This window comes from Poecilia reticulata, chromosome 9 (genome assembly GCF_904066995.2).
Source record: "Poecilia reticulata chromosome 9, P_reticulata-male-v2, whole genome shotgun sequence".
Taxonomy (NCBI): domain Eukaryota; kingdom Metazoa; phylum Chordata; class Actinopteri; order Cyprinodontiformes; family Poeciliidae; genus Poecilia; species Poecilia reticulata.
In genome coordinates this window covers 8,427,209-8,450,924 of record NC_088838.1, presented here as the reverse complement: position 1 = coordinate 8,450,924, position 23,716 = coordinate 8,427,209, and the positions used below count along the sequence as shown (strand labels likewise).

At 40.2% G+C, this 23,716-nt stretch overlaps 1 long non-coding RNA gene across 1 annotated transcript; it reads left to right on the top strand.

Annotated features, from left to right (window-relative positions):
- Nucleotides 1-3,909: 3,909 nt before the first annotated feature.
- Nucleotides 3,910-23,704, top strand: LOC145552758 (uncharacterized). The gene is made up of 2 exons (XR_014088850.1): nucleotides 3,910-10,070; nucleotides 22,229-23,704. It is a non-coding gene; the product is annotated as an uncharacterized LOC145552758 (long non-coding RNA).
- The last annotated feature ends 12 nt before the right edge of the window (nucleotides 23,705-23,716 follow it).

The following is a 23,716-nucleotide window of genomic DNA, read 5'->3' as shown; positions in this document are numbered from 1 at the left end:
GACTAACAGCCCCGGTTGTTTGGGATTGAGGCCAGATGGAATTGGGAGGCAGAAACAACAGGATGTAACAGTGCATAATCTGTGCTTAGAAGTTGGATTTTCCAACGTGAAAACCAGGAGGTCTACAATCGCCCCAGTGGTCGACAGTGTGTATCTAATTAAACCGTTGGTACAACCTCGGGTTCAAGGTGTTTGCTGGTTGCTAGAATTTCTCAAAGTAGAACAGGAGTCAGAGCAGAGCTTCCTCCTCTCTTGAAGTCCATCAGACAGACACCGTCTGTGTTCAGACGAGGGAGAAAACTTTCCTTTTCGATAAAGCCTATAGTTGGAGTGCTTTACATTTTACTGAATTGCCTCTGCAATTATGCTGCCAGAGGACAAAGTGACCACTTCTCCTTGCTCCCTTACATTCTCCTTCGTCTTTCCAGTTTTGCATTTCAATGTTTAACCTCATATAATTTTTTTAAATGATTATTCTCCATAGAAGCTGCACCTGGTTTGATGCTCTCTTTAGCAGTGACACCCTCCTGGAGGGCGCCATCAGCTGAGCGATTGCTGCCAGCAATTTAGCATTCTCATTCTACAGAAGATCCACTTGGCCCTGTACTTCAGTGTTTAACCTCGTCTCTCTTCTACACAAAGCTTTTGGCTGGGCTTTTGTTGCGACGAACTGTATGTGTTCGCTTCCATCATCTGGCCTTTAAAACCAGCTCTGGACTTATCTGTTAAGTTGAGTTTCTCTCCTGGATGAAGTCGCTGAAGGAGCTACTGCTGCCTTCAACTACTCCAACATTTCTCTGACGTAGAAAGCACTCTTGGTTTAGTACTTCTGCTTCTTCCTGTGTGTATGCCTCGTCTTCTCAAACCCTGAGGCAGCCATAGGAGATCACCATTCACACTGACCCACGTTCTGGTTCCGCTGCAGGTTTCTTCCTGTTGCACAGGAGTTTTTCTTCTCCCAGTCACTACGTGCATGATCAGTATAAGGGACTGCTGCAAAGTCAACAAAACTAAGTGCTCCTCCAGAAAACGTGACCAATTTGAAGAATAAATTCAACTTGACTTCACTGTTTGATGCCTAGGATCTATTGGAATGCACATATGACTGGATTGATTCGACATTTTTTGTGACGTGCCTTGAGATGATGTGATGTGACACTATATAAATAAACTGAACTGAATTAAATGTAGGTGAGCAGAAGACTGGATAGTTCTTGCCTGGAGGGTTAAAAACTACATAGTTCATAGGATGGCAAGACTACCATAATAAAGGTTCTCAGCTGATTCTTCATTTGCTTTACCTTTAATAGAATATATACAATATTAAACATCTAATCAAACCTTTATTGTTTTTTTTCTGTATTCAGTCCATTTGTACGTAACTTAAGATTTTTTTTTGGCCTGTATTGACTAGACAGGAAATGGGCAGGCAGAGAAAAGGGGAAGACATTCAGCAAAGGTCTCTCGGTCATATGGGGCGCCTGCTCTACCACTTAATATTTATTCTAGGTTCTAACAATGAAATTATATAATTAAAAAAAACTGTCATTTAAAAAAGTATACTGCGTTCAGAACAACTCAGATCCAAGTTATATTATTCAACATCAGGGTTGGCAAATGTGATGGTCTTCGTCAATCCAATCCATTGTTAATATTTAAGCCTCAAAGTTTCCTGCAAGATTGCTGAATGTTTAAAACAAAAAACTAGACATTTTGATATTGATTGTGATTAACTCAAAAATTGTTCTCAAAATTGTCCTTGTTTTCCATGAACATAATTCACTTACCACTTTTAATGAGCATTTGTGTCTTGATGTAGATCAGGATTATTCAACAAAGACTCAAGATGTTCTCTGCTCCTGTAAAAAAAATGCACTGGGCTTCTGTCTGAGTAAACAATTGCTTCTATAAACTTTCTAGAACTATTTAAAGTGGGTAATCAAGAAACCACCTAAACAATTCATGTCATGGACTGTGTAAAGTGTAATATCGCCTCAAAGGGAACACAGATTAAGAGCTGTGACTCAATTAACACGGGTCAATCACCATATTTAACACACACACAAACTAAACACATCCGTCTAAACTGCACAAACACAACACAAAAGAAAAGACTGATCTTCAGCTGTGGATAGTTGTATCGGAAAGGCTGATGTTCATTGAATAGGTTCAAAAGCAATCTAGGCACTGGAGAGTTGCTGTTGAGTTACTATATTTCAATGCTGGAGTCTGAGAATCAGCAGAACAATGATGAGTTTTGAGCAGTCAAGATGTTTATGGTGTTCTCTGAGGATGTTCTTTAGCAAGTCAAACAATCCAGAGTAAGAAAACAGGTGACCGAGAAAGGACATGGCCTTCCTATGGCTACAGGTAAATTTGCTTCTCACGATATGCATTTAATAAACACCTGCCATTTCGCACTAACCACGCATCAATTCATACTCACCTTGACTTCAGTAAATACTATCCATCAGCGGGACGTCACGAGATGCGATGGTTGGTGTTGGACTCGGATGCAGACACTGTTTGAGCCATGATGTGAAGAGTCAAGGACTGTGATAAGTCAACAGCGTCAGCAGACAGTTCAAGTTCTTCCAGGTGGTTTTTATTTTCCGACGTCGTGGTTTTCTTTTTCTTCTTTTTTTTTTATGACGGTTGCAAAGCAATGTTTCGATGTACATTACCGCCATCTACTAGAATGGAGTCATATTGGTTTTCTGCCACCTTAAACACCAGAATATTACTGGTTTTACACACACACTCGCGCGCGCGCGCGCACGCACACACACACAAACAGAATTAAGATTACTCTAACTCACAAACTCATCTACACAACAAAATGGCCTGCAAAACAACCACTAAATAACAGTACAACTCAAAAGGCTGCGTTAAAGAGAATAAACAAAGTTTACAAAAGGAAAGAAAACCCTCCATTTGGTTGTACCTGGTGATGAAATCAATCATAAACCAACATAAACAGGAAGTGCTGTAGCTTTATTTACAGCGGATGCGATGCGTGACGTAATGCTACCACAAACAAACCCAGGATAGCATGTGAGGCAAAGTTACAACTGCAATGTTACAATAAAGCGTTGTGGAAGATTAAATTAAGGCACAAAGTGGTAAATAGATGCAATTTGGGCCACCTTATTTCACATGATAATAGTTAAAGTCTTTTTAACGAAAATACATGCAAAATGGTGAGGAGGACAAGTAACCAAGTAACAGGCAGGGAACCCAGGAACAAACAGGAGAATCCGGCAGCGTGTGACAGAAAATGGGGAGCCAGATGATGGGAGCGTGATTACTTGACAAAAACAAGGGAGGCACTTTGAGGGAAGGAGACTAATGAACATGAAAGGAGCTGAGAAGAAAATAAACAATAACGAAATAAAAAAAAAACTGATCTAAGGAAGAGCAAGAATCAGCTAACCTGAACACAACAATGCAAACTAATAATAAATAAGCTAATAATAATAGAGTGAGCATGAATAAAAGTACAAACAGAAAATCTAGTCTGGTAAAAACCAGCCACTTTTTCTATGTTTGGCTTTGTACAAAGGCTCTGGGCTTTCAGTTTTTAAGGATTTGAATTTTTTTTTTTTTGGCTCTTTTGGCGTTTATTCAACAGGGAATTGACAGAAAAGTGGTCTGTGAGAGAGGGGGAAGAAATGTGACAACGGTCAACGGCACAGGAATCAAACTCGTGACTCCCATGTCGAGGACCGAAGCCGCCTCTCTTGGCTTATGTGCTCTGACCCTGCGTGACCGGTGCACCCCAATCACTAACTGTTATTTGTGACATGTGTAAATTCATGTTAATCCAATGTTTGGAAGCGTGGTCAACACAGACCACGTGGCTTCATTCATTTCCTCCGCCGTCGTTGTTTTTGACTACAATTCTAAAACAGTTGATTGTTGATTGGCCTGATGGAAATTCTACCGGACAAATCCAAGTCAATGGGAGAAAGCCCAGTGAAGGGAGATTAGAATCGAGCTGAATGGCATAGGAAGACAATGACCGGGCTACGAAAAACCCAACACAACCTCAGATTATGACACAGGATCTTACTGTAATTTAATATTTCACAATATGGCCCAATGAAGACTGAACAAAAAATTTAAAATATGTTGAAAGCAGAAGCATACAGAAAAAAAGAAGCTTTTTTATTATATTATGCGGTTATATATCTAAAATACATAGCTACCAAAAGAAATGAACTGATGTCATTGTTTATAGATATGTTAAGTTCTTTGCCATACTTTAAAAAAGTGTTTAAATGATTTTCTGTCTGTTTTAAAGTTAAAAATACATGTCTAGCCAACTCTTAACGAGTACACCAGTGTCCATTACAGATCCATAAATCTGCTCAGTCAAGAGATCCTGATCCTTTCATATGTTCATAAAAACATTCAGATGTCTGCCTTTTCTCAGTGAAATCTTGATGCTTAAGGGTTTTAGCCCCTGACGGTCGTGTTTATGCCTCCATGATTTTCGTCCTTTTCCCACTCCTGCGTGATCCTTTGAACACCAGAAACAGTCAACTGAGAGTCAAAACTGCCTTTTGCATTCATATTTCTCAGTCGTTGCTGTAAGGTGATGGAAGCTGGGTAGCAATACTTAGATCTGAGGGAAAAAGGAAAAAAAACAAACAAACAAACAAACAAAAACGGGATAAATTATGCAAGTCTCACAGTACACAAAAGGTTGTTAAAAATACAAATTGTATTTCCCAAAGAGGGAGAAAAAATGTCCTCCGTTTGTATTCCGAGTGCCTAATAAGCATAATGCTTCTGCAAAACAATCTCATTCACCACAAACTGCACCAAGGTCACTGCAAAAAAACGAGGAAAACAAGTGAGACAAGCGTGATGCGGCAGGAACACGGGTTCTGATTTAATGCAGCAAACAACGCTTGTTTTCTTCTCGGTCGGCCGACACGGAGCAGACCCTGCCGTCTCCGTGTCGGTGGAGAGCGGGCCACACCAGGACACTTGTTGGCCGCTAATGCAGTGCTGCCCGCCTGGCTGCCACGGCTAAGTTCATGCATTATCACTTTGACCCTGAGGCTAACAGCGAAGCCCCAGTTCTGTCTGCCTTAACTTAGCTCATTCACATTCCACCTCCAGCTACTTCTCCCCACTGCTGTGCTGCTGTGGGAGATGTTGATTTGCCTAATGCCTTAACTAAATTAGAATGATAACCCCGAGGAAAGGAATGTGTGGCTGCGGGCTGCAGGCGAGCGTATTCCAGCGTTTTCAGGGGTGTGAGTTTATTTTATTTTTTTACTTTTTAATTTTTTGCACAGCGGAGATGAGCCAACGCTCCAGATGGCAGCAGTGTGTTTATTAAAGCCAGGGCCTCATTAACACATGGTGCGCTCTTTCAACCTGTGCAGAGGAGTCCGGCTGTATCTAAGATACCGTACCTCACTGAAGTATCCATGCACCTCGAATCTTTGTTTCATTCTTTCAGATTAAATTGTAGCTTCCCACATATACAAAGTAGCAAGGTGGGAGGTAGAGCTCACATGGTTTCCATGTCTTTAAATAATAATAATTGCAAAAGCCGTAACAGCACAGCGTGCATTTGTATCCAGCAAGAGTATTATACTTAACTCAAACGAGATGACGAAAACTGAAAGTGAGCTAAGATTTTTTGTTAACTGAAATAAATAAAAACTATAATTAATGGGGGCGAAGAAACTATAACTAACTGGAACTATATCGGGCTTTTATAAAGCTAAAACTGAATACTGAAATTATATATGTATATATCCATGATTTCCACGATAGCCAGAATTGTGTTGTTCTCCATTAAAAGTTGCTAGTAGATGTGAGTTTCTTTGTAGTTTTTAACCTGACCTCACTTTAAACTAATACAAACTGTATTGCTGACCTGTCTGCTCCACTGTCCACCTCAAGTTATCTGTTGTCTAATGTTCTATAACAAACATCTGAAAGCATTGGCAAAAATAAAGTGCATTTATTCTGAAGTGAAATTGCACACAAAGGCCCCGTGAACACAACTGATTGCAACAGTTTTTCACGCTGCATCAGAATGAAAAGGTGTTGAATATAAATGCATAACTTTAGGAGTTTACACAGACACAAAAAGCTCAATAAAATACGTCGAAGGCTGCTTTAGTAACAAAATTGTGGAAGATTCAAGGGAACTAATAGCTTTTGCCAAGCACAATACAACAACCAGCAAAGTTTTAAAGTGCTTTGCTGCTTGTTGTATTCTCCAGTGAAAACCCAACAAAGTGTGCATAGTTGTTTTTTTTTTAACTCAAAGTATGCCAAGGTGATTGTTGACCCTTTAAATGACTGAGAGACTCAGAGAGAATAGAAGCATTCATTGTCTTTGTATGTTAGCAAGTGAACAGCGATCGCACTGCAAGAATAACACACACACACACACGATCTCAGCTGGAAACTAATAACATCAAATATCAAAATGTCAGGATTAATGACTTGATTTTTCAATATGTACACGAGCCTGGACTCTCAGAAAATTCGCTGTATTAGAGCTGGAGCTCTCGAGATGACGGCAAATGCTTCCTGATTTATAGCAGAAGCAATTATGTCATGCCAGCGTAGCAGTGCTAGATGGGCAAATCGGTGCAGGTAATTAGAAAGAATAATGAAACAGGGAGTCGGGGGAATGAATTCCTGCCTCAAAAAAAAACTAATCAAAGATAAATGGCCCGTCCATATTACCCAGTCATTAGGTCGGAGAGATGATTGTTTTAAGTCCCAGAGTGCAGCAGCCGCGGACTGTTTTTCAAACAAAATCTATTGCCGTGCTGACACCGCCAACTTGTTTGCAGACTGATTTATATTTCATAACATGTAAACATCCCCTCAGCTGCAGGCTGAAACAATGGGGGGTATCATAGTCAGAAAAACGGTTATTGATGGACTGACAAAAGAATTCTGCTACCGTCGTGAAGCGCGTGCAGAAGCAAGATCAGCTCAACATTTCGGTTTATTCATTTAATACAAAGAAATGCAGCCAAAGCTGTTTACTGGAGTAGTTTAGATATTATGTGAAGGTGTTTACCAGTTGTAGTTCCCGTACTAAGTGGAAAAATCTCGTCACAGTGAATTTGTGGAAAAGTGAAACAGTTCTTGGATCAGTAGAAAAATCTAACAGTGAGTCAGATCAGGAGTTCACCTTTAATGGACTATATTAAACTATGACTATAGTTTTGTTATTGGAACTTTGCTATTTTTACTAAACTTGTTCTCTTGCACAATACTGCTGATTCATTTAAAAATTGAAGCATTTCTAAGTTGTCTCAGTTCATTACACATTTCAGGTGGCTTGCGGTCCAAACTTTAAAAGTAGCTTTCTTGTTGGAGCAGCATATTGAGGATGACTTGCAGAAACTCCATCTGGGGATAAACTATAAAGAAAAGGAAGATTAGGAGAGACTGCTGCAGCCAAAGAATCACTGGAGAGCGAGTTGTAATTCTGATTAAACATAGCATTTTATTTTACTGCGCTGTAAAGGCACTGAGTTTTTAAAGCATGTACATGAGGTTGATTTTAGAAACTTTATTATCATCAGACTGAGCGTAATGGCTTTTTCTTAAGTGACTCTGATTGGGACATCCGAATTATTCTGCCGTGTTACCTTCAATGTTTTGGTTTTGTAGGAGCATCACACATCCACTGGCAAGACGTTTAACATTTTCTGCATGTAGTATGTATTTTTTTATTTGTTTTTTTTTCACCTTGTTTGGTCACGTATTGCCTCTTAAGTGTGAGTGTGTCCATGTGACCTCGCCCCACCTTGAACATTTTTCACCGACCACAGCAGCAGTGCAAACCTTTTAACTTCTAAAGCCCCAGAATGACTGATAGAGCAGAGAAAGAGAGTAGCGCAGCTGCCTCCTCCTTCCACCATCAGCCTTCCCTTTTGTCCTGTCAAGTTGCTTTTGGTCCGGCAGCTTATGTGCGTTTGTCCTGTGCTGATTTAAAAGATTCTGTCTCCATCTACAGAAAATTGGAAGGGTTAACCTTTTGGAATTCAGCTCAGAGCTTCCTCTAAAGTTTCCCTCCGTCACTCTCTCCCACTCGTTCCCCATGGATGGGCTGATGCTTCAGAGGCTTGGTGTGTCCAAAGGCAATCAGGTAACATTTTGTGTTTGTTTTATTTCTTTTTTTTTTTTTAAAGCGCTGATTCTACTTGGTGTGAATTGGGTGCATACAAGAGAAGATATAATTACAAGAAAAAGCTTTCAAGCTTTTTTCTTTTTTTCATAAACTTAATTTTTGTTTTATAATTTGTTTTACTTTTAACAATTTTTAGAATCTATTTTTTTCCCTTTACCTCTTTTAACTAGTCTTGTCTTGTTTAGTTCCAGCAGGTTTATTTTTCCTCAGAGTGTCGGGAAAGATTTGTTTTGCTCGCAAATTTTCCTTAATTGCACTTGCTGGTGAAGCGTTTGACAGAATGTCACGAATTTAAAATCTCACACTGATGTTACTGATTATCCAAAAAGTAAATTATTCAGTGTGCTTATCTGGTATTTTCTTCCATTTGAGACCATTTTGATGCAAAGCGATGATCATTTTTTTTAGAAGTGATCATTTGAAAAGCAATAAGACATCTGGCTGCTTGCAAAAACAATTAGTCTGCCGATTGATACAGTGATTCTGACTCTTCTCATTCATTACGCCACCTGCTATAAGTTAGCTAACAATATTTCATCCATCCATCCATTTTCTAATGCCCTTGTCCCTCAGTGGGGGTCGGAAGGGTTGCTGGTGCCCATCTCCAGCTAACGTTCCGGGCGAGTGGCGGGGTCACCCTGGACAGGTCGCCAGTCTGTCGCAGGGCAACACAGAGACACACAGGACACACAACCATGCACACACACACTCACACCTAGGGACAATTTAGACAGACCAATTAACCTAACAGTCATGTTTTTGGACTGTGGGAGGAAGCCGGAGTACCGGAGCCTCAGGCCTGAGTACCCGGAGAAAACCCACGCATGCACAGGGAGAACATGCAAACTACATGCAGAAAGACCGGGGCCGGGAATTGAACCTAGAACCTTCTTGCTGCAAGGCAACAGCTCTACCAACTGCGCCACTGTGCAGCCCCTAACAATATTTTGTTAACACAAAAATACAGTAGAAATGGTTTTATGTAAAAAAAAAAAAAAAAGAAAAAAAGTGAACATTTCAGACCACAGTGACTTTTATCACCACATAATTATTGATCGTTAAACTTTCTGAACACAAAAACTGAAAAGTTTGGAAAAACAAAATTTACATTCAGGTACATTCAGAGATAATAATGTTATGTATGAAGATAGCTCACCTCAGTAATTTAGGGTCATCTAACATCCACGTTTACAGCTGGCGCCAATTAATATAGCCCTTGGCAGATGATAAATTGGTACTTGTACCACCCACCACCTCACCATCAATTTATGTTTGTTTTTTTAAAGTGGGGTTGCATTGGTTAGCTAGTATTTAGCCAAGTTTATTTACTACTTATGCATTGTTTTCACAGAAGTTCACATTGAACATCCAGAACGGTTCACATTTGAAATGAAGGGAAAGCTTATTGTTAAACGCTTTGTGTCTTGCGTCTCTTTCCATCTTGTAATATTAAAAGCTTAGCTTATTCCCTACAAACACCGGTGATCCTTGGAAACATTTTAAGCCAATAAAAGATTGCTCAGTGTTTGTCTTTATTTAGCCCAGAAAAATATTGTTTGACCAAGACAAAGAGCTTGTACATCAGTCTTAGTTAACCCATTTAATCAACTCCGTCAGCCTTTCAATCAAATTTGGACGTTTGTTGATGTCTTTATGAAATTCCTTTCGACTTTTAATTGTCAAACACAGTTTTGTGTTATTCAAGTTGCATTCACACCAGCCCTTTTTTAGTTCAATTTAATCAAGCTATTTTGTTTGTCTAGAAAGTCCGGTTCGCTTGGGGAAGTTTGAACTCTGGTCCACCTAGGTTTTGGTTCGACTGAAGTGAACTCAAGCATACAAGAGACCGCTCCAAAAACAGGAAGTGGACTGTACAGCATTTCAGGTAGGAACAACCAAAACAAACGTGCAACTCTGCTGCTAGAGGAAGAAATGGCTTGTGGTCTTTTACCAAAGACAAAATAGAAATCCTACAACAGCTAAAATATGACTACTCCATTTTTCTTTACATTTGTGAAGAAGGAAATCACGCTCAATGTCTTCTTCAGAGGTTCTCACGTCGTTTCCTTCAATATTCTTTGAAAAATCTGCTCACCCTCTCACTTGTGGTCAAAGGGTTTGTTTCGTTTGACACAGTGCAATGTGAAAGCAAACCGCACCAGCTGGACCGAATCTTCCGGAAGATCAGGTGTGAAAACCCCCTCAGGGACAATGAAAAATTCCTGTATCTGTTTTAGGAAAATTGACCGACGGTCAGACCCAGGCTAGGAGGATCAATGATCACTTGTCGCACATCAGATTCTGGCCTCACATTCATTATGCTTGGTCATGACTCACAATCTTGTTACGCTGCAAAAATATCAATGGCAAATCCCAGCCGGAAGCACATGGAATCAGCTCAGCATATTATGTCATGTTGGAGCGACGTCAAAGATTTCTCCACATTGACAGTTCTAATCTTAGATGATTCAAATACGTGGGTTCTTGATTTTCTGCAGCATGAGCATATTAGTTTCCTCCTACCTCTCCCTGAAGCGTGGGGTCTCAAAAGGGAAGGGAGGGTAAAAGACCCTATGTTGGACAAAGAGTAACCCATAACCTCTTTTACTCTATCTTTTCCCATTGTTCTGCCTTCTAATCAGCCATCAGGGATTGTGAGTGTTTCCATTTGTGTGTGTGTGTTTTCTTTTGTTGAGCAGAGAACAGTGGTGACCCACAATCCCGTGCAACCTCTTCGACCTCAGTCGCTGCAGTCCCCCCGTGGCTCTCTCTCACACACCTTAACTACTGTGCAGCTTCACACACTCCTTCCTCCTCTTCCTCCTCCTCACTACACCTCCCACATAACCTCTTCACTGGCAGAGCCACATAATTATTTTCTCTGGGAGACATGCTGCTTGTGTTCGTCTCTATCTTTAATTACAATCATGCACGAGGGAGCTTCAACAGGAGGGGCGAGATAGGCGGCTTTGATGTTGTCTTGCTCCTGGCCCTCCAGTTTTTTTAAATTCTTTTTCATGTCCAGGCAAATGGCAGAACGGTTATATCTGGAGCCCATTCATTCCCACCGCAGCGCCTCGTATTCTCTGGCAGTGATGGACGGAAGCGTCTTTGTCCACAGCAGATTGTGGATTGGATTCCACGCCGCCGGTTTTCAGGCAGTAGCATTGAGTTAACAAGGCCAGCATGTTATTCTGCACCAAAAGTAAATTCCAGTCCGGCCATCTGAGCGCTTTGATCCCCGCTGCCAGTGCCAGCAAGACTTTGTCTTTTTTTTTTGTAAAGGAAACACTGTCAGCAGGGTTTTTTTTTTGTTTTTGTATGCGAACAGGAGTGTGGGTAAGCCTTTGCTGTAGGTTTTATGAAGCGCCCCAAATTAGTAAGCACACTGTGCATTTGAAAAGAATTATAATTAGGCATAAAACAGACAAAATTACATTGTATAAAATATTTAGCCTTTTCTTGGTGTGTATTCCGTGGGGCGATTCACTTTTGCAGCTATCAGGCAACCTGAGGGAAATAAAGTTTTATAGAGAGCGAATTTTAATATAATTTGCATTTGTGTGCTGGCACTAATTTGCACCTGAAAGCACGTTGGCCTGTGTGTGTGCGTGTGTGTGTGTAAATGTCTGTGCAGACTGAATAGTGGCTAAGAACCTGCTGCTGTTAGTCTGCAATTAGAGCATTGGCTCAGATGTTGGCTACTGGCTCTTTTGGAAAAGAAGGGGAAGAACCCGTGCTATTTCAGACTGAGGGAGGGTCTGCTGTTTTCGAGCGTGTGACTGACTGGATTTTACCCCGAATTTATCCTGAGGTTACTTTGGTTTGGTAAAAACATAATACACAACTCACAACCCAGGACGTTGTTCCAATAGGGAACAACGAAAAGCATCGTGGCGTTAAAAGGATACAAGGCATATCTGGCAAGGAAACAAATGTCAATGGGCAAACCACTTGGTTGGGTTTGGTTTAAAGTTATGAGTAGCTGGACTCACAGATTATTTTTGATTATTTTTTCTTTTCATACCAGTGATCTTTTCGTTCAGCAGCTCTGACATATAGTACACAAATGTTCAGCATTGGTAAAGTTTTTAAAAGAGGTTTTATCCGTTCCCACGTGTGTAATGAACAGAGTGCTGGACCAAATACTTCCTGGTTAGAAACACGCAGGCTGGCACACTGAGGACGGAACATGCAAAGCGTTTCTATTCAGAGCGACTTCCTACTAAAATATTAAGGAGTAGTCAACCACAAAATAATCTCTACAGTATTTTTGCTTTTGCTCAGTTACTTTGACTGAAAATGTTTAACATATTTTGTTTTCAGGTTGTATTTTACATAATTGCCAACACACTTGCTCCTACCTCCATTTCTCATCAGTTTCTGGGTAAATAACCACACAAAACAAACGTGACAACAAATAAAAGGTTCATAAATAAGCATTCATATTAATCGCTCTGATAGTTTTGAGACTGGAGGGATTTTTAAAACGGCATCAACCCTCTTCCGGTTCTCTTCTTTCTGATCCTCTGAGATTAGCTATTAGCTTGTTAGCTATTAGCTAGCCGACTCTCACATGAATAAGTAATATCCAACCTATTAAAATTTAAATCCTGACAGGAAATAATGAAAATTGTTACCTATTAATTTAGCTTCACTGGTTCTTTTTCTTTGTAAAGAACACATCTTAAACATTACTTTTTAGCTCTAATTACACTACTAGCTAGCCATGAACACATCCATTTCTGAATATTAGCTCAAACACAGTGTGAGTCCTCGTTGTCGGGTCGAACGCCATGTCTCATGTGTCGGAAGTCAACAATAAGCTTAAAAAGAATCCTCCCTAATGACAATAACAAAAGCAGAAATGTGGAGCTCATTTGCATAAACGAAAACAACCGCAAGAAACTGTGTTTGAACTAGAGATTGCCTGCTCATGCCATTTCTCAGGCATGGCATCTTTTTTTTTACGTGGAAGGGTGGGAAAGTCAATTGAAAGTTAATTCCAGTGTGTTTGATTAATGGGCGCTGGAGGAGGCGCTCTAATCTGTTCAACTGTTTCATTTCCAGCGACACACAAGTAATTATTCCCCCGCTTTCTCCCAGAGTAAATGTTTTTGTTGTGGGTTGCCATCCTCTGACAACAGCTGTCTTTCCAGGCTTCCTCTAAAGAACGTGAGGGGGGTAGGTGCTGGAGGTGTCGTCTGTGTGTTTTTTTTTGTTTTTTTTTTAACAGATGTACAGTTTTGGCAATTCTGGAGAAGGAAAAAAAAGTACAAAAATGAAAGAGAAAGACAGAATGATTTCAGTCAGTTGATGCTGCAGGTGATGCTGGAATTTGGCTATTCAGAAGGCAACGACAGAGCAGCAAGAAAAATAGATGAAGAGGTGAAAACACTCTGCTCAGCCGACTTGTGCAGTACAGCGCCTTGCCTTTGTTCTTTCTTCACCTTCCAGCCACAAAGTTAAATATGCTTGATATGGATTTGATGCGATATACCAACAAAAAGTGATGCATAATTATGAAGTTGATAGAGTCGATAAGGCCAGAGTTGTCTATCTCGAGTTGCCATTGGGCGAGAGGCAACGACACGCCATGGACACACATCACTAGTTCATCACGAGGCGACACAGAAACAAACCAGACAGAAAACCGTCAATACGCCCTTAAACCTAACTTAGACTGGCTGTTGGATGAAGCCAATATGCAAAAATAGGAAAAACCAGACATACTTTTAAAATTTTTTACAAATAAAATTTGTAAAATTGGAACATTAGCCAACATATTCGATGCGTATTGATGACGGCACTCGTCAAAATGTAACGTTTGCCACTGGTTTCTCAGTTGTTGACTGTATGTTGTTTTTATGACTTGTTATTCTACTTTCTGATGTAAAGCACTTTGAACTGCCATGTTGCTGAAACATACTACACAAATAAACTTTATTGACTGATTGAAATATCTGAAAATTGTGGCGGCCGTTCATACTCTGATCCTTGATTCAAGAGAACCATTATTACATAATATTTTTAAATCCATGATTGCCTTTATTGCATCTATAGCTCCATCCATTCTCCCATTATCTTTCAATCACTTCCCTGTTCCTGCTGGAGAAAGTTACATTTTGATCTGATTTGATTCAATCAGATCATTTTTTTAAAGGTTTGCTGTGATGCTAGCCATTGCTTGTGGATAAATTGGTCTTCTTAGAGCTATATTCTAACACTGGCTTTCTTCGTCTCCTTTGTGATTAATGTCACTTTGCCTAGTCTGTGAGTAGACGGTCATCTATTAGTAGATTTGCATTTTTGCCGTTCAGGTAATATTTTTTTAATCAATCAATCAAATTTTATTTGTAAGGCACATTTCAGCAGCAAGGCATTTCAAAGTGCTTTACATAGTTAAAATAAAAACAGCATGTGACATTAAATAAACAGTGAGAAAGAGAAAGAGATTTTGAAAAAAAAAGATTAAAAAAGATAAAAACATTGAAACCCGCACCCCTTTTAGGACTTCAGTTAAACGTTTCTTACAATAAGAAGTAAGAAGGAGGGAAAAAATGCCACCGTGGAATGTGGCAATTCCATTTTCAGGTGATAAAATGATCAGTGGGATGTTCAAAGTAAGGACATTGTTTGATCATCTAATCTTACTTTAAACTTCTTCAAAACCATCTGCTATGTTCCCGACTCCCTGATGTTGTAAAACAAACCTCTGAGGCCTTTGCAGAATTATTCACATTTATGCTGACATTGGGATTATTTGGGGGTATCAGAGTAAAGTGGGATGGATGCAAAAGACGTCTGTGACTGTAAGGTGACAACATATCAAAAAGCTCACCCTGAGACTTTGCTCTGTTGCACTTGCATCATGTGACGAAGGTCTCAAATAATGAAAATGAAGACATTTCTGTAAATGTGACAGATGTGCCTTCAGTGCAGATGTGCATTTTCTTTTGTCCAGTTCAACTCACTAACAAAATATAATTTTTATTTTGTTTTTCCAATTTGTGTTTCCTGGTCTTGTCTGAGACCTTGCGCTTTGTGTTTTCCAGCCCAGTTCTCCGCTGCACAGAGAAAAGTTCTGGCCCATGCTGATTTCCAGTGCATGCAAAGAGCTCTGCACACAAACAGGTGCTCACACGGAGCACAGCATAAACAGAACTTAACCTAATTTCAGTTTTAATCACATTAATGGTTTTCAATTTTTCATAAAACTCAATGGATTTTATTTAATTTGAAAAACATCTCTAAAGATTTTTTTTCCTCCCACCCCACCCGTATGCTCCCTTTCCTCCTCACTGCTAACCTTACTGTCTCTTTCCATTAAGCCTCCTCCCTGCTTGAGTGGCCAGACCGGGCTTTAATAGAAACTGTGAGCATAAATGATTTAATATCCCTGACTGAATAGGGTTTTCATTTCACCACAGACATTATGGGAATTCATTTAGCATTGGGCCAAAAAGAAAAAAAAAAAAATCGTGCGGCACCATCAACAATGTTACAAGATATTTATGGCTTTCCACTAATTTCATTTCCTTGACTTGTTCCCCCTCCGAGTCCTCCCCTGCACGGTGCGGCGATAACACCCGCGCCGCAGTCCATCACGCAGGGCACGCCAAAGAAAAAAAAAACAAAACATCAAAACACATTCACAACATGCTTACTCATCCATAATAAAGCAATATGAGTCAGCGTGATGCACGGCGGAAACACGACAAGTGGATTCATTAGCCTCGCAGCCCATATTTTATGTATATCCAGCTCTTCACCTCCCCCCATTTCCTCTGCTCTCATTATCACATTGTGCACATTCAAAAAAGGAAAATGCGGAAAACAACGGATAACCTCCATGGCATGAGGGATGGACCGTTGCTCCTGCACTGCTTCTTCTTTGTGGAGGCAGGCAGGATGCATAGAGGGTAATTGTCTTCTATTACCACTGTGAGCAAATACAATGCTTTCAAAGCAGCAGCAGTAAATAAAGCAGAAAAAAATGCCTCTTAATTTGCGATATTTTTCCCTTCAGCAGATGTTCCGTTTATCTCAGCTTGAATGGCTTTGTTGGAATTAAATTACCTTCAAATGTTTCTCCTCAATTAAAGTTTGATTAATTGCGACGCACAGCTCAATAGGTAGGAGGCGTATCATGGGGAGATAACCGCTTTCAGAAATAATAACACCTTATCTTACACTGATTGTTCCCATATATTTATAGAAATATCTAAAATATGTATCATTAGGCATTATGGAGAAGCAGAGGTGGGACCAGCAGGATGGCAACCCGTGAAGTGACTGGCCAAATTTGGTGCCCTCCCACCAATACAAACGCGCCACCAACAAAACACAAAAAAAATTGGGATTTATCTCTGCTTGATCAGCTCCTCTCTGCGTGCGTACGGAAAGCGATACGGAGCCGCTGTTTCTTCAAAAACATCTACAAGTGGTGAAAGGATTAGAAAGCTAAAAAGAGATCCACGAAAACTAAAGTGATGCAAAATAGTTTCAACGTGATGCAAAAAAAAAAGAGAAAAGGAAAAAACACACACACACACACCGGGAAACATCAAAAGAAAGTCAAATAATGATAGAAAAAAAATGCCTCTAAACCCTTTGAAATCTTGACAAATGACTCACAGGTGGTACAATCAAGAATATCTGAGTTTTATCACTTCCTGGCTGAACCAGGATACAGACTTGATCCAACATTTTGTTCATTCTGCTTTTTTTTTTTTTGAGGTTCCAATAAGAAATACAGGTACTACTTTAATATAAGGGCGAGTATGCATTTTCCAGTGACATAGTGCCATTTTATAACACAATGAAGTAACTACGTTTACTTCAGTTGTTAAAAAAAATGCTAAGTATAATGAAACATGACTTAAAAGGAATTTGACGCCTTGAAACTGACACAGTCCCGGTGATGACTTCCGCTCTTCAGGAAGTCATCACAACATGGCTCCTCTATAACCTTCTAACAACGTTTTACCAGTGTTTCACTGAGAAGTAGCTCCTATAACGAGGTCAACAGATGCACAATTACACCAGGTGCTGCTAATTGATGCTGGCTAGTCTGAAGGGAGAGGGCCACTCTGAAGGGCGGTGATAGGTCCAACCTGGCATCTTGCACAGCTGAATGGTCACCATGGGAGATTAAAGGATTTCTGATGAGGGAATAAAATTATAACATGATGTAAAGCTAAAACAAAAAGTCAATTGTACATAATACTGTCCCTAACCAGAAATTCTGCAAAGTCACCTCCCTTTTTCTGTATTTTTTATGCTATGTAGACAGACATAATATAGCCAAGGCAGTGATGGGAAATGAGCAGAAAGGTAAAAGATTTTAGATTTTTTTTTCTCATTGTTCTGGACCAATTTGTCATGTGTTGAGCATCACCTTGAGTCCCCTTAAAACCGTTTGAGTTGTCCGATTAACAAAACCCCAAAAAATGTTTTTTAATCTTTTTGTATTTTGTATTTTGTTGTCACTGCGACCTCAGCTTTTCAATTAAAATGACATAAAAATAATAATTAAGACAGTTTCTACAGAGTTAAAAGAAATGTTGCAAGAGCCAGAAAGCTGGTCAGAAATGATCAGAAGGTGGATGGAGTTAAATACAGCACAACCCTGGATAAACATTTATTAGAGGCTACCAAATTGCATACTCATGAGTCAATTTAAACCAGCCAAAGCACAGATAGAAATCCAATTTGAAATCAATAGGAAACCTTGAAATTAGATGTTCATAGGCTACAGTCATCCAGTCTGAAAACACCTGAGCAATTTTCCAGAGATGGAAGACATCAAACTCTACATGGAGAAATAAAGAAGAGGCTTAACTCAAACATGTCTCTCATTTTTAAGATCTTAGTTGCACAAAAATTTTGGTGGGAAATTTCACAATTTTACACAATTTCTGGATGCTCTATCGCAGTGGTTCCCAAACTTTTTCTCCTGGGCCCCCCCCCAGTGGTTTCCAAACTATTTCTGGGGCCCCCCTATGGCTTACAAATAGCTGTCTGGTTGAACGATGTGTGTGAGCGAAGGGGGTGGGGGATGGGTTCTTAGAGACTCCTTGTAATACTCAGCCCCGGCTCCAGACGAACAAGGGGTGGGGGATCAACTTTTTGGGGGGCAAAATGAATCATAGCTGAACATAGACAACACCAGCAGCCTACAAGCAACTTGTCAACAAGCTTAAGGTGCTGTACTGATATTAGCTATCTTTTAGCTAACATTACCTTCATCCAACAGCTTTACTCAACTCAGTCGGTTAGTTTGGGGGAAAAATTGTGAAAAGTTCTTTGCCTTTTGCTGGTTTGCTGCCATGATTCCAACACACCTGCGTAGCTCTGCGTAACAGCAGCAGGTCTCCTTCACTGCCGCACAGGTGTAAACCCAGCGCGAGCGTCTCAGCGTTAATATTGCGTTTAAAGGCGGCTCGGAAAAACAGGTTACGACATGTTAACAACGGATTAAACAGTTTTAACTGCTGATAAAAGTGACAGAGGACACAGATATGGGAAGTGCGGAAGCTCCTACTGTATCAAATTGACAGAGGAATAACAGAGAGTTGGCCATTCTAAGGCAAAAAACCCAGCGCATACAGCGTTCATGTTTTGTTTTTGTTTTTTTCACCCAGACGACTTCCGCCCCCCCCCTGCAATGGCACGGCGCCTCCCCTAGGGGGCGCGCCCCACAGTTTGGGTACCTCTGTTCTATCGCATCATACCCGGAAGAATCCTTAAAAATTCGTCACTGTAATGAGACAAAAAAAAAAAAAGAAAAGAAAGGTCTGAACATTTTTGTAAGGTGTTGTCTTGGATTCATGCCATGTCGACGCCAACTGCTCCAACTGTTTGGCTATTGCTACGCCTCCCACACAAGGACTTCTTTTTATTTTTGTTGGATAGAATTTTAATTTGCCACATTGTCTTCTCTCAGAGGAAATTGTCAGAGCAAAGTGATTCAGAGAGGTATTGTATTTGCTACTAATCCTGATCGCCCACTCCATACCACGAGCTGCTGACTGTTACACCAAGCAACAAAGTCGGTGTCCTACATATTGGTGTTGAAATGCATTTTTTTTAAATACATAAAAAATCACCCACAGAACAGCAAAAAAAAAAACAAATCTTTTCCTTTTTTGCTATTGTTTCCTTAATAATTTGCACTGCTGTGCATCATTTATAAGTCTAATGCATTTTTCATGTGTGGGATTTTGTTCTACTTCGTTAAAAACTCAACTTGGAAATAGGATGGAGGAATGAAATAAACCATGAAGAGCCCCTGCTGTCTTTACAGATAATTAGAAATGATATTTATTTTTGCTGTTGTTGCTCATGTATTTATTTACCAAAAAACCCCTGAAACAAAGTGCTCTCTCTATGGAGGATGTTGGATTTGAGGCTGATAAGGTGTTTGTTTCAAACACCACTGACTGGGGTGAGGTCTCCAGAGACCAAACCCCAACAACATCTGCCTGTGTCCTGTCTGTCCCTGATAGACCCCCCCATCCCCCAGAACCCCAGCAGTCAACAAGGTAGCAATAGAAATGGCAGGAAGGCCTCTCAAGCTGATTGAGTAAAGCTCATTATCCTCAGCCGTCACAATGAATCCATTTCATCAGCACAACAGCTCTCTCTACATCAACTGTCGCAACTCATCTCATCCAATTGAATTTCACACAAGCCCTTTGTAAAGGCTGACAACCTTGATGTGTTGCCGTCTCTTCTAAGCAGATTAACCTACAGTCTGGCGAAACCCGGTATGCATACCTTGGTCAACGTGGCGATTAAATGACTATATGATGTAAGGACACATTATAAATATGTGTAAGTGTTGATGTCAAAGTTCCACTTTTAGAAGAAAAACATTCGTTTACAGTCACAAACCTAGAGTAGCTAAAAAGGGAAAGTACAAGACTTACACACTTCGTTTCTATCCAGTGATGTTTTTACGCACAGTTCCAGGTTTCACTTGTTCCCTGAGGGTGCCTCAGAGCAAGAAAACACCCCCATCTGACAGTTTATGCACGTCTGCTCTGTGTTCCCATCTGCTGGTGAAATATAATATCAGTTGCTTAAGCTAGATTAAGCAACTGGACTGCCTCTGGTTTCTGGTAAAATCCCTTGTATGATAAAGGTGAAAGCTGGAATGTTGAAAAAACACCTTTTAAATATGAGTAAATAAAAAGGTAATTTGTGCAACATCATGCCCTGCCACATCTTTGAGGTATGTGAATCCCTTGATGGGCTCTTGCTCCACGTAGTCCATGTCTGTTGGGATCAAGGGAGAGGAATTCACAATGTTCAGTTGCATCTGTAGTACAATAAATTTGAAGAAGCCTCTGATTGGATAAAATGTTTTTCTATGACGGTCTCATGATGATAATTTTCTTGATTGTATTTAAAATCCTTTTTTGTACCAAAATATCCAGAGGTTCCACAGTAACCCCCAGAACAGAACCAGCCTTTTTTATCAGGACGTAGAACCTGAACAGGCTTTGGACTAAAGTGTTGCTGAGAATCGGATAGTATTGACAGCTCCAAGAGCTCCTATTTTTGACTAAAAACTCCTGCCAAGAGTTACTCTGGAGTGAGGAAGGGTCAACAGAAAGTCCTGTCTTAGTGATGAGATGTGTTTGCTAGGTTGATACAAGAAACAAAATAAGACGCACAAAATCCTGATAGAAATCAGCCAATCGTGGAGTCTAGTCTGGATTAGGAAAAGTGTGTCAGGATGATGAAACAACGTAAAATTGAATTAATTGCCATACGGCAGCAACACATTTGATCGCACCTTATCTACATCCTCATCCTTATTGGGATTTGTCACGGCTTCTGTAATACTTTTTTTTCTTTTTTTTTAGAAACGCTTTTCAGAGGACTCAAAGAAACTCCTTGATCCTGTACAGATAAAAAGGAGTGCAACAAAAGACACAAATTGAAAACAGTGCACAGTAATGAATGTGAATAAGCAATCTTAGGCAGGTTTTGAGTTTGGATTTGAACAGAGGTAGAGCATTGGTGTTGCAAATGTCCAGAAGGAGACATTTCCAGAGTTTGGGAGGAGAGCAGGGGAAGGCTCTGCTCCCCACGGTGCCAAGGCAAACACAGGGAACAGCAAAATGAAGAGAGGAGGAAGATCTAAGGCTGTAGGAGGAAGTAGAAATTTAGGCCCGAAACGTAGGGAGGAGCACGGTGAATGCATTCAGGAGAATCTTGAATAGTATTCAGTATGACGGGGAAACAGTAAGGTCGGGGCACTGTGGTGAGAGAAGAGGTTTTAATAATGATGTGAGCAGCTGAATTCGGTACCACTCAAAGCTTATGGAAGGATTTATGAGGAAGACCAAAGAAGAGGGGTGCAGTAGTCAGTGCAGGAGGTGATAATGCTACGGACAAGAGCAGATGTGGAGTCGGGGGGACGATTAATATCACATAGATGAGGGGAGGGAGCAGGGAGTATTGTTGATGTGAGAAGTGAAGGGTAGAGTGCTACTGAGGACGATACTCAGACTCTTAATGTTAGATGAGGGGGGAGAGTGAAGAACCGTTAAGTAAAAAGAAGAAAGTCAGTTTTGGATTACAGAGATTTGGTTTCCACAAAGAGAATCTCAGGTTTGTCACTATTCAGCATAAAGAAGTTAGAGGTGAACCTTTCAGATAAGCAGGTTAGAGAAGTGGGTGGGAGCGTGGAATCTGGCTTACAAACAAAAAGATTCTCACCCTGCTGGTCACTTTATCACATCATCTATTTGATAGCAATGTGGACGCTCAACTGTCAGCAATTGACCAATTGCCTATTTGTATAAACTTGTGATCTGGTAAAACATAAAATTGATCACAAAGGACAAGGGAGCTCTCTTAAGGCCTTAAGAAAAGTCTTAAATTTGAGAAATTGTTCCTTCAGCCTTCATGTGTTTTGAGAACCAGAAATATTTGTGTGGAAATTATCTAAAGTAGTAGTTAATATACACAATTTATTTAATCTAAATGTATTGATCTGCTTTTGGTTTAATTTGGTGTCATTTTCAGACCATCAAACAAAGCATGGCCAAAAAGTATGAGGAAGAGCAGGAAGAAGTGAAAAAGAAAGTACAGCAAGCTGTGGCAGTGAGTATAGCAGCTGCGAACACGGAGGCTTACTTGGCTCTTCCCCATCACTACATTGAGATGTCACATGCTTCAGATAAAACGCTACAGCCAAGGAGAAGCTTGGTCAAGAAAAGCAACAGATGGGCCGACCGACCCTGAAACTCATCCGTGAGGTGATAACACGCTGGAACGGCAGATGTCAAGGCTACATGATGAGAGGGAACCAGTGTGGGAACATCTGGCTTCTCTAAAAACAAATTTATCTCCACTTACAGCTGATGAGTACACCATCATAGGACGAACACTTCTTCTGCCTGCTCCTTTCTGTGAAGCTACAGTGGAGTTGCCTGAAGAGAGGCGAGTGACAGGGTCAAAGGTCATCCTGATGATGAAAATGCTCCATCTTGTACTAGAGCATAATGCTTCAACCTTGCACACACAGGTAGCCATACGCCTACATGAACACAGACACTGCTTCCAATCTGGAGTCATTAAGCGTGTTGACCCTAGCAACAGTCCTAGACCCCGGGTTTAAACCACTTGGGTTCAGCAGTTCCTCCAAGTGCCGTCGTCACAGCAGCTGTCACCCACAACATCTTGACATGGAAGTGGGCAGGCAGACCAAAACTGTCACAGCTGATGTCATCCAGGAGGTGCAGAGGTGATGTCATCCTGGCAGGGATATGACATGGCAGGCAGACCAAAAAAAAAAGAAAAAATAAGTAAATTCATTTAATAAAGAAACGAAAAGAATTTGAGGAACCACTAGAGAAACCAAAACATGGGAGACAACAAAAGAACCCAAAAGGGAATGATAGAGAAAAAGAGGCCCGGGAGCTTGATTACTGATGAGAAACAGGTGGCTACTAGGAAACAAGATGCAGCTGTGAGAGAAGGTGAACAAGTATTTAAAGAGAAAATGAACAACAAACATGACAGAAGCTGAAGAGGACGTAAACAAATAATAAACCAAGGCGAGAAGGCCAACACTAATGTAAGGAATCTCATTTCAAATGCCCCCAAAAAACAGAACTCAAAAATAAAAGAAGAATCTAAATGCAAAGGAGTGAACATTGTAAAGTGAGTCCTGTACAGAAATACTAATAAACTGAAAATGGCAATGAGTGTCTGTGTTTCCATTACAAATGTGCGATAAACTTTGTAGATAAACTTTGTAGACTAAAGTGGAAAAACATTTTGTAATTGTAGTGTTGTTTTTTCAATATTTTTTTTCAAAAGTGGCGCATTTCTGTTCAGCAAATTTATTTTTGTAAATCCAGTTTTTATAATTATATGGTCAATTTAAACGCAGGTACTGCTGAGCAACAATCAATACAAGAACTAAGTGGAATACGGCAAAACGTAATTAAGTAAATAACCAATAAAATGATGAAACATAAACACTTAAAAAAAAAATCATCCATGACA